Source organism: Equus caballus, chromosome 21 (genome assembly GCF_041296265.1).
Source record: "Equus caballus isolate H_3958 breed thoroughbred chromosome 21, TB-T2T, whole genome shotgun sequence".
NCBI lineage: Eukaryota > Metazoa > Chordata > Mammalia > Perissodactyla > Equidae > Equus > Equus caballus.
This window is the reverse complement of record NC_091704.1, coordinates 25148385-25161057: the sequence shown is the minus strand read 5'-3', so window position 1 is coordinate 25161057 and position 12673 is coordinate 25148385. Positions and strand designations below refer to the sequence as shown.

The 12673-nt window shown below is 35.2% G+C and overlaps 1 protein-coding gene across 2 annotated transcripts in view; it reads left to right on the top strand.

Annotated features, from left to right (window-relative positions):
- The window catches only part of IPO11 (importin 11), a 230143-nt gene that overhangs the window by 151292 nt on the left and 66178 nt on the right, over nt 1–12673 (top strand). The gene's annotated exons all lie outside the window — the stretch shown is intronic.

Below are 12673 nucleotides of genomic sequence, written 5' to 3'. Positions count from 1 at the left end.
TGGTCATGGTGTTGCTGTGTTTTGCTGGGTAGTGTTTTATGTATATGTATGCTAACGTTAGTAGGTGATGATATGGCTCGAGTGTTAGTCTAGATCTAAAAAGATATGAATGGGAATGGTGGGCACTGCAGTTGAACTTGGTCATATTATTTTACGAATTTATTTTATTCTTCTCTGAATTTTAATTTTTTTATAATAACCAGATTTTATTAGACTTATTTTAGGTCCTCTTTTTATGTAGATATATTAAATATATAATATTTCAGTGTCAGTAGCACTTCATAAAGTATATTCTCCTCCTGGTAATTCAAAAGTGTGTTACATAATTTTGTTCTTTATTTTGGATTATCTCTAAAGAAACTTGCAAGTATTTTTTTTTCCCCTTACTTAGATAAAATCATTATACTTTACAAACTTTGTTAAAATTCTCATTTCCATAAAGCAAATACAAAATGCTTTGATTTGGACATTTAAAGAAGAATATGTATTTTCTTTGTTTTTATCCCTGTCTTTGTGGAGTTTGGCATTATGTGCTTTATTATTATTTTTTTTGTATTTTCAATTTTAAAGCCATAAAAACAGGCCTTAAGACTTGATGGTGTGTGAGAATAATAATAATAATATATTAGATCTTTATGACTTAGGGAAGTTTTAAAAACAAGCACATACAACTTAGTAATAAATTAATGAAATAAATCCAGTTAGCTTTAGAAATCCTTTTTAAAATTTGTATATAGTTTATTTCTAGTATGATAATTTTAATTTAGAACATAGGTAATTGTTTTATCCTAACACCAAAACAATAGATAATAATTATGGAGCACTTGCTGTATGCCTTATAGTTTGCTCAGTGCGTTGCATTTATATCTCATTTAATTTTTAAAACAGTCCTGAGGCGTAGGCATGATTATCCTCTTTTTATAGAGAAAAGAAATAACTTAAAAATGTTAAGTAACTTACCTAGGGTCTGGCATATGTCATGTCACAGGGCACGTTTTGACCTTGGGCATCTTGATGTCGAGGCTTGCTCCTTTAACTACCAGGTGATGCTGCCTCCCAGGTGGACGTGCCCAAGACCAATGTATTTCCTCACTGTGAAATTGAATGACGTCTTATTTATTTTTGGAAACCAAATTTAAGCTACCTACGTTTTAACTTATTGCTATTTCCCTTTCTCTTAGTGAAAAAATAGTGACTTGAGAATTATTCAGGCCTTTAAAGATAGAAATGTTAAAGGACCTGGTCTTTGACAGTAGTCAATACTCTAAACGTTTGTTGAATAAATGAATGAGTGGAAAAATATTAAGTTTAATAAAGCATATTAGAGTTTTCTCATAAACTACTGAGAGAAAACTAAAAATGACACAGGTTAAGAAGTGTAGAAATATATCTAATTGTGTCTAAAGGATATTTGCTTTACATTTTTTATAAGTGTATGGTTCAAAAATATTTGTTATACATAAGTTGTGGGAATAGTTGGCTTCTATTAGGAAAGTATAAGGCTTGTATAAGTCTAAGGAATGCTTAGACTGGGGCTCATGTCAACCTATATATAAATTGAGGGGCCGACTTGAAATCTTAAACATTAAAATTTCAAATTTAAAAGTTGTGAGGAGATAGCTTTGTGATAAGAAGATCAGCTCTTATTTTTGTTTTTAAAATGAAGTATTGAAAAATCTATTGGGCAGTAGTGAATTCATACATTTTCAGAGTACTAAGAAAGTTTTGAATGATGTGGTAATAGAATTTTAAAGAATAATGATTTAACTTTATAGTGTCCTTAATGTATTAGTGACTAAAGAAATATCTATTTATACAGAAAATGTAACAATCTGAAAAACACTCAACTTAATTGCTCTAGAAGTTTGCCACATAGTGGACAAAACTTAGGAAGATTTATATTTACATGCTCTAAGGGAAGGTGATGGCGACATTTAGATCAGCAGCTTTATCTTCTCCTGTTATAACTTTTCTTAGACCTACCTGGTTGTTGGAGTTTGGGGAAATTTTTCCCCCTTCTGTATCCCCAGTGATATTTCCTGGTTAATTTCCCATGTGTTGGTAATTTCCTGTTCCTGTGAATCTTTTCAACTTTGCAGTATAACATTTCCCTTTCCTGAAATAAGCGGGACTAGAGAATAATGTTGATAACAATTTTTTGAATCAGGCTCAATTAGGAAATGTTATTTTCTTCTCCTTTTATTATAATGTATTTTCAAATGCAGAAATAAACTGCTCTAAAGCAGGGTTCCTCAACCACAGTACTAGTGACATTTTGGGCCAGATGACTCTTTGTAATAGGGACTGTCCTGTGCCTTGTAGAATGCTTAGCAGCATCCTGGCCTCTGCCTCCTGGACACCAGTAGAACCTCCCACCCCTTGTTGAGAATCACTGCTGTAAAGAATGACGATTTGAAAAGCTATTCAACTCTCTTTTACCCTGATCCACTACTTCTGGTTCAGAAATTTGGTAAAGACTATACACTTTAGAACCACACTCAAATCCCAGTAGCCCTAGTCCGCTTGCTAATGACTATAGCCAAGTTACTTAACTTTCATGGGCCTAAGTTTCCCTCTTTTTAAAATGAGGGTACTGTAATAGCATTATCCAAATGAGAGTATTGTAAAGATTAAATGAGTTTGCATGGATATCGGAGGTCAAACTCTGCATAGATGACGTTAGCTCTTCTTATTTCATCCTTTTCTTCCTCCCTGCCTCTCGTGTCCATGCATCCATTTACTACAGTATGAAGTTCTAAAAGCTTAAGTCTCTGTGTACCTGCATTCATTTTAAATTCAGTACATTTTTAGGTGTATTGAGTATCTGTATACCTGTTCATTAATTCTTTAAGAAAATGTGTTAACCATATATGTTCTAAGGAATGTCACCTTCTACTTGATGATCTTCTGTAGTATTCTGCATTATCACAACTTAAGGATACATGATTTTGTTTATGTGTACTCCATACATTCTTGTTATATCTTCTTGATTACCTTCTGAACATAGTGCAATCTTTTTTTTTTTTTAAATTGTGCAGTGCAACCGTCTTCTTTCCTTTTTGTTTTACTATTTCTTTAGCTGGAATAATTCCAAGTTTAAATTTTCTCCCTGAGGGTCTATATTATTTATACAAAGTGGGAGTAATATTTTCTTCAGCTAATTTTTGTATGAAAATAACTTTATTAGCATGTACTTCTTTTAATATTTTTCAGAGTTTTCCTCTGAAGGCATAGATTAAACAAAAACTATTACTTGTAGATGAGAATGAGAATAATGACTTTCCATGACTTTTCTTTGACTTCTGTTCTTTAAAATAGCAATTTGTCCTTCATCTTCAAAGACACATTTTTATAATGTAATTCTAAGAATTTTAGATGTGAGTAAATGTTCTTTGAGACCATGCGTTTTAAGAACTTTGAATTTCACTTCTGTTTTTTTTAAATTTAAGGAAGTCGCCAATGGAGAATATGTAAGCATAAGGTAACTGCATACTTCAAAGAGATTGGCACAGCAGCTGGGTTTTTAGGTATGATGGCTTGCTTGCCAGGAGAAGTTACCTTATAGTAAAGTCCTCTGGGTACCAGATTTACTAAGCCTGCTTGGATTGGACACTTATTACCTCTCTGTAATTCTCATTTATCTCAAGAATAGTGTATATAATACCAGCATTTGGAAATTTTTTATTATTTAAGAATTTTCTAAGTCATTTTGTAACTTAAAATGTTAGACTAGTAGAATCAAGAAAACAGTTAGATCCCAAAGAGTTGTATTTTGGTATAGTTTAAATATAATTAAATAAGGCAGTTTACAGTTTTTACAATGAGGACATGTTGTTTTATTTGAATTATGCTTGGTTTAAACCGACTGTTCCTAAATGAGTTTAACATGATAGAATTTTATTGTCATCCTTTAAAATAGGATTGTCTTCTACTCCTAGGTCATATATTCTTATTTAGCATTTTACAGTATTTTCTTTTACCTCTAAATCCTTAACCTCAGATTTTAGTAGCTTTTCTACAGTACGAATTAGTTCTCAATTTTTTTGTCTTTCACAGGAAAAATGCCTTAGAAATATCTTTTTCGTGTGTGTGTGATAACAGCTTTATTGAGATATAATTCACAAATCATACAATTCACTGATTTAAAGTGTACACATTCAGTTGTTTTCAGCGTCTCCACAGAGTTCAATTGTGCAGCCATCACCACAATCAATTTTAGAACATTTCATCGCACGAAAAGAAACCATGTGCTCTTCAGCAGTCCTCATTCTCTCATCTCCCCTAGCCCTAGACAATGACTAATCTACTTTCTGGATCTATAGATTTGCCTGTTCTGGACATTTCCTGTAAATGGAATCAGACAGTATGTGGTCTTTTGTGACTGGCTTCTTTAAATTTGTATGTTTTTAAGGTTCATCCATATTGTGGCATTTATCAGTATTTTATTTCTTCTTATTGCTGAATGATATTCTGTTGTATGGATATACCACATTTTGTTTATCCATTCATCAGATAATGGACATTTAAGCTATTTCTACTTTTTTTGGCTATTATCAATAATATTCCTATTATTTATGTGCAAGTTTTTGTTTAGATATGTTTTTTCATTTCCCTTGGGTATTGCTGGGTCATATAGTGGCTCTATGTTTAACATTTTGAGGAACTGCCAAGCAGTTTTTCAAAGTAGCTATACCATTTTACATTCCCACAAGCAGCATGTGAGGGTTCTAACTTCTCCATGTCTTTACCAACACTTGTTACTATCTCTTTTTGATTATAGCCATGCTGGTGTGTGTGGAGCGGTATCTCATTGTAGTAGAAACATTTTTTAAATGGTTCTGCTGTACCATTGCTCACCTTTGGGAAACTTACTTGACACAAAGGCTTTTGACTATTAGTTGATTGATTACTGTGTGCTGATTTGGGGGGCCCGAAAAATTATCAGTAAATACATACCTTAGTGATTTAAGAATCTTACTTGTTCTATTACTTTTTAACTGAGTCTGGGCAAGTTATTTAACTCCTTTACATCCGTTTCTTCAACTTTAACTTTAAAATGAGGTTAATCATAGTATCTCTTTTGTAGGATTGTTGTGAAGGTTAAGTGAGCTAATTCATGCTAAGAACTCAGTGAATGTTAGTTTCTTTTATATAATGTTAGTTTCTTTTATGTAATTCACCTTAACAACTTAATAGATATTACTTTCTTTTATTACTGCTACAGTAGCTGCTACAATTGATATTACTAGATCGCGTTTCATACTTTATGAAAAAAATATGCTTTATGTTTAAAAAAATTGAGGTATTCTACCAAAGGAAGCCTGTTCTTGAGTCAGTACCCAGCATTATTTATTAAATATCAGACTAGTTCTGCTGCATCTCAATGTCATTTTCATACCTATGCTGAAATAGTCTGTATATGTACTGACAAATAGAATTACTTTCCTGGGATTTAGCAGTTATAAAGGTAGTAAGTAATTTGTTGTTCTGTGGGAATTGAATTGAATTTTTGACACGTTACCAATCTTTCTAGTATTCCAGCTGAATTTGTCAGTTAAGTCAATTTGTGCATAGACACAAACTGAATTGTTTTTCTCCAGTGGTGGTTTTGTTCAAAGTTTTCATTTAACAGTATTATTTATAAGGAATATTGCATATTGATATTTGGAAAAGCCAAAAGAATTCTATAGTACTACATTTCAAAAAGCGAGCTTTGCAAATTATGGATCCCAGACATTTTAGGTCCAAGTATCTCAGTGTTCCTCTGCTCCATTTGCATGGATAGAAAGGAAGAGAAAGCAAGAGACATTTGATGGCAGAGACAGAAAAGGAAATTTCACACCTTGATATTCAGAAAGAATCCACAAATTAGGCCATTGGTATTACAGAGAATGACTGCTTTTCCAACTGTGTGGACCTTTGTCTGGATTCTTTTACTCTCTACTTATCAGAGTGATTTTAATGTAAATGTAGTTATTTTCCAGTTGCTTTGGATTGTCAACTAAGAACTGTAGGGGAAAAAATTGGAGAGCAGGAAATCACAGTAATCACTTAGTGTCTTTGGGGAATTTTTTCCCTTAATAAACGTATTTCTTCTTACCCTTATGATGATTGTAATCAGCTTAGTGGGGTTTTTTTTAAATTAGAAATAACTTGTCTAAATTTTTCTGTGGATAAAATATAGTGTAATGATATAGGCTTTTAAGAGAATTATAGAAATACTTTACCTACTACTCATGGCATTTTTCCCCCTGATATATTGATATATTTCCTTGACCAGGCCTTGGGAGCTGTCAGTAGTGATTTTTATGCAGATAATTCCAGTGGTTGTATAGGTGTTGAGAGAAAGCAGAGGCATTCATGTTAGTATCACCACAGTTATGTCAGCTTTTTTTATACGTGACTGGTGAATTTGGTTTGAATGATATGTTACTGTGTAAAAATATATATTGAAATAGAATATATATTGTGCATAAAAAGCTGTGTTAAGTAAGTATTGTGTGGATACAGAGCCTATGAGGCACAGACGTTGCCCTTGGGAAATTCATAGTTCTTATTTGGGGAATGTACAGAAGAGTAGTAAACTTGAAGGGATGGTAAATGATACCACAGTATTTGAAAAGTACAAAGTGAGTGTTACATACACATGCCAGTAGAGCTTGAAGGGTAAAGATTGGGTACTTTCTGGCAGCAGAAGCTTTGCACTTGACATTTGACCTGTGTCCTGTAGGGGCTTGATCTTGGTGCAAATGTCCTGGGAAGAGTGTGAAGTGTTAGGGCATGCTAGTCTATAGAAATAGAATGAGTAAAGGTGCAATGACAGCAATGAGGAAAGCATGTTTAGGGGAATAAATATGATTGGGATCAAGAATTGGTGGTAAGGAAAACTGGGAAATAATAAAAAGTGCTGTGGATGCAAGATGAGAGGTAATGGTAGTATTTGAAGATAAACGTGGTTTCTGTGTTCTTCGGGTATACAGTAAAGTGAAGGAGACAGAAGGTAAAGAGTTACAGAACTACAGAATAAAAATGGTAACAGGTGACACAGATGCTCTGCAGCTGTCTAATGGGGAAGATTAATACAGTTCAGGAGATCCAGAAAGACTTTGCTGAGGAAATAATTGCCGAGATCTCAAGAGTAGAAATTAACTGTGGTGAAGATGTTGAGAGAAGGGAGTATTTCAAGAAGATAAAACAACTTGGGCAAAGGCTCTGTAGCTAGAGGGCTCAGGGCACCTTCAGGAAACTCAGAGAAGGCTAGTGTGGCAGCCAGTAGAGCACGGGGGAGTGAGAACAATGAACCTGCAGAGATTGGCGAGAATAGAGCATAGATCCTAGGAAGGGAGGGCCTTCAAGGAAGGGTCAGTTTTATCCTCTGAGAGATGAATTATGCAATTACTAGTTTCTATCTAACAATACTGTTGCAGATAATTTACTCATCGTCTTGTGGGGACATTTTTTTCATCCATTTTGCTGCTCCTCAACTTGTTGCATATTGAATATGCTAGGATTCAGGTCTTGAATTTTTGCTCTAGTGTTTACTTGTTTGTTTGCTGCTAGCATTTGTTCTTTGCTTATTCATTCATTCATTTGTTTAATAAACATCACTAAATATGAATGCCTCAATAGTAGGTCCTGAATGCTTTAAAATAGGTTTTATTATTATTCAGATATAGTGAGGCCAACAGATCAGAGGACAATTGCCATTGAAAGATAGTTTGTTACTCACAGTTTCCAAGAGGAGGGAGCTTGCCACAACACAAGGGGAAACACCAGGGTTGGTCAGGAGGCAGAGGGAGTGAGGGGAAAATGTGGCCAAGAGCCTTGATTGTGGTTTCCAAGGGAAAGAATGGGAAAGTCAGGGTAAGCAGGTTTAGGATTCACTAGTTTGCATAATTTCAGCAGGCTTTCGGGTGTAGGGGCTGTCACAAGTTATCTAGTACCTGGCCCTAAAGTGATTAGGGCAGGGGGATAGTGGCCCAGAATGTAAGAGCCTGATAAAGGAGGTCGTTGGGTTGTGGAGTCAGGATCAGTTGTTTTGCGTATGAAATGTGTGGTAGAAGGCAGTCATTTACTCTCTCTAGGAATTGGCCAGCCCTGAGAGGGGCAGACTTTCCAGGGTCAGCAGGGTCCCCTCTGTCAAATCATCAGCATATGGGAAATGAAAAGCCATAATTAGTACACTGAGTATTAACCATCTCTTTTTCTCAGCACCATGCTTAACATATAGTAGGTACACAGTACATTTATTCAATGAGTGAAGAATTGAATGAATTTAATAAATACCTCTACTGTAATAGAGTGTGCTATTTTTTCTCCACCTAAATAACATTTTTATGAACTTTTAAAGAATGTTTATGCCTGAAAAATCAAGCTGATTCATCTCTCAATTTGTCAATTCTGATAGGAGGTCACTCTTTAAAGTGCTGTTTGAAGGAAATAGATCATTCTTCAGTTTTGCCATGTTTGCACACCATAAAAACATGTTCGCATTTAGCAACCCTGAAGACAGGAGTTTTTGTATGTACTCTGATTTGTAGTATTGCTGCAAGTTAGGAGTTCTTTGAATAGAGCTACTTTAGGCATATTTTTAATCTGTTTAGTAAACTCATTTTGTATATAAATTTTTGTATACCTGCTTGTTAATACTCTTTCCCCCCGAAAATGTAATGAATTTAGATATATTACTTTGAAAAGGATTTAAATTTGTTATTCATTTAAGCAGTAAAGATATTTTTATAAATTTAGAGAGGAGGTGGTATGAGGTTGTGGGATCTGGAATTAAATTTTTGTTCAAACACCTGGAAAGTCACTTAATTTCTCTGAATATCAGTTTACTATGAAGAATAATGAACAATTTATAGTGTTCTACTAAGCTTCAATTAAAAAATATAAAAAAGATATGCAAATAGAGTTGAATTAAAGAAATTCCCAAGGCATTTAATAATACACATTCAGTAAATGCTGAAAATCCTTTTATTATTTCCATTATAATAATGGTTAATTTTGAAATGAAAAGTCATTAGTAGACACATTTGTTTACACTTATTATCTGCCATAATTAAAAAAAAAGAGACCTCAAGACTGATTGTTTCTAAAGTGATTAATCAAAGTCTCAATTATGAATTACATATTCTAATGGAGTAGATTAGAGCAATGGATAATTTCAGACAACAGATTCCCAGACATTGTATAGGTCCAGTTTTATAAATGGGTTTCTCTTAGTAGTTTGAGCTGGTATTGGAGGTCGTTACCTACTAAAGTTGCACTGTCCCTGTTGTCACTGAAAAGCTGTGCTGTGTATGTGTGTCAGACTCTTATGCCCCTCTAGAGTCCAGACAGGAGAAGCCAGTCTGAGAGGACTGATGGAAAACATCTTTTTCCTCTGCTTCATGTGTGCAGTTGTTAGACAAGATGGTCAAGCTTTGACCTAGCTATTTCACTGTGCCCTGCAGTGTACTCAGTACTGAATCAGAGTGGCAGAAGCACCGTTAGTGATTGCCCTACCCCTTAGCAGAATGATCGGTCCCTCCCTCTTTCCATCATATACTAACTGAATGTCTGTGGAATGCTGGACAGTGACAGTATTGTGGGGAACAAAATGGATGCAGTCCCTGCCCTCATGGAACTTGCAGTCTAGTCTTCTTGTTTTGTGGTGATTGCTCTTGTTGTTGCTGTTTTTTTCCCCTCAAGATTTAGCTTGAACTGATTTCCAACCTTGTTTTTATTATCTGATTATATAGTAATTTGTGAAAAGGGGCAGGTGAGGTGTCAAGGGGAAAGTTTAGAAATTTTGTTTTGCCAATTTGACCATAAAATGAGCAGTCCTCATAGGGTGTATTGAATGATGACTTTTCCCTTCTCTCATTGTTATGTAAGGAAAATAGAAACTCATATAAGAGTATTTTGAAGTTTCAGGACCTCAGCTGTTAAGGTTCTGCTCCCCATCTTCCTTTTGAATGTATGGTTTACAGATGGGATAGATACCCTTGGATATTAAAAGAATAATCTTTGGATTGTAAATATTTTCCTTTGTATGTAGTCTAATGCAATTTGTAGTAGTTATTGGTCCTGATAATTTTAGTTCACTGGGGAGAAGATTCTCTGTGATGCAGATTTTAATGTTTTGGTTTTTGACTACTCTGTATGTATCTTGTGGTTCTTGTGAATTTAGAGGCTCGTTTTCTTCCCAGCCATAAGTGGAATAAGATACCTACTTTTGAACTGGCTAATATTTATGAGCTGAATTTTGTTAGATTTAATCTAGCAGAAGCTGGAGGGTGTAGACAGAAGTTAGGAAGAGGAATGGTTGATACCATAATTTCTTGTGAAATTGTGAAAAAAGATACATTATTCCTGGGCTTTGTGGTTTTTTAATTGAAAGGTTATGATTATTTGTTAATTTTTTTTAAAGCTGAATATCAATTTGTTGTTTTGGCAGACCTTTGCAAACCCAGTGTCTCCTCCCTGCCCCAAAGTTCTGCACTTTTTGAAGTATTTTGAAGTGTTTCTATCCTCTCACCTTAGGATTTGAATGCAAATAGTCCATTTTGGTTTTCATTTTCAATACAAATTCCCTTTACCCTTGAAACACATAGCAGAACTAAAATGCTCCCACCTTCCTCTCCTGATATCAAGCCTGTGACACAAGAAACATTCAGCAATATTTTTAAATTTTCTATTATGTGCTAGAGCACCATGCTATACACTGAGAAGGCATCACACTTCACCTTTAGGACAGATTATTGTTCCTTGCTTCCTGGCATCTTAGAACCATTGCTATTTGTGCCCTGTATCTCATATGCTAGCTACTTAGAAAAGTTCCTGACTGCTTTTGAATTTGGGACTACACTCTCAATGCCTTCCTCACATCAAGGACCAGTGCCCTGTCTACAGATTAGATAAAGGCTCTGACAAAGTGTTTTCATTATGTGGCAGTCATCTTACAGACACTGGGTACCCTTAACTAATCATCAACCATTGTATGGCGTTAAGGTTCTTTTAAACATATCACTCAAGAAAGCAAAACTGCGATCAAATAAGATTATTTTGAAGTTTCAGGACCTCAGACTGTTTTAGGATGAAACTAAGAGAAGTTTCTGAATGAGAATGAGGTATTGGGTCTAGGCCCTCAAGGTAGCTGAAGCCACATAGAAAAAGAATTGTTACAGAGGAGCTAGCTCCAGCAAGGGATAAAAGTGTAAAAATAGAAAAAGTACTCAGAGGAGTAAAGTCATGAATCCTGGGTACTTTCTGATTTTCCTATGTGGATAACATACCTTTGTAGCTTGAGGAGCATCTTACTTTTTGGAATTCTTTTCCTTTAGCTTCTGAGTTCACACTATCCAGGAGTCTCAGAGAGAAAAACAGTGTGATGGAGAGGAAAGCTAAATTTGGCTTCAGATGCATGCTCTACCTACTATTTTTGTGACATTGGACCAACTTTCCCACTCTGAGCCTCAGTTTCCTCATGTTTTAAATGTGAGACAATGATACCAACTAGCACCTACGAGTTACTGTGAGGATAATTTGAAGAATGTATATATGATGCCTATTAAAGTGTTAAATACCTGTGATCATGCAATAAGTGATAGAGTTTTTCTCTTTCAATCATTACTACTACTAGCTATCAATTAATGCTACCACTAGTATTAATTTACCACTATCAATCATTTTGACTGAGTGGTAAAGGTACCAACTAGGCTTTCCTGAGGCTTTCCCTCATTTCCTCTGAGGCTTCCCCCCACTCAGTCTGTCCAGTGCCAACATTTGTGGAAGGATACTGCCTGCCTGCAGCTGTTTCACGAACATACCTTGTGCATGCGTGTGAGCACTCACTCAGTGTTCATTATTCTTGCCATTATTGTTGTTGCCTCCATTTCACTTTTCAGAAAATTATAGTTATTTTAACCCAGGAAGAAGCTTTCATTGACTACTCTTTACAAAGTGGTTGCGTAGAGTTGACCCTCAGTTTGTATTTGCCAAATGTTAAATGTTTAAAATAATCGTTTTAACAGACAGCAGCATTTGCTACTCTTGTTAACATTCATCAGCGATAGAGCCCTTAAAGCCCCATGTCTATTATAGATCAAAGAAAAGTGTTTGGAGTAGAGACTGTAGGTTGAAGGGAAACTGGAAAAAGGATATCGTTTGAGGTGGTAAAAAGGCCCCAGTTTTGTTGACTCACATGAAATCTTTGCCATCTTTTGATAATTCTTTATCTCCCAGTTTTCTGTTTGTCCAACTCCAATTTCTCTGCTTAAAAGTGATTTCTCCCTCCTTGAAATTTTTTGACCGAATCGTTCTTCCGTTATCGTGGATTGCTTGATCTGTTTCTATGCATACTTCATATGTCATACCTCCTGGGCTTTTGGAGATTAGGCTCAGGTGTTGAGGAGATATAGTGAAGGACTTAAGGGTCCAGGCTCTGGAGCCACACTGGGTAGATTTGAATCCTGGCTCTTAAATTCACTGTGTAACGTTGAGCAAGGTACTTAAGCTTTCTCCGTCTCTTTCCTCATCTGTAAAATGGGGCTAAACTGTTGGGTCGTTTTGTGTACTAAGTGAATCAATACATGTAAAATACTTAGGGCAATGCCTGCAAAGTGGTATATGCTCAGTAAATAAATCTTACCTGTGATGTTGATAGTGTACATGTGATGATAATGTTGTA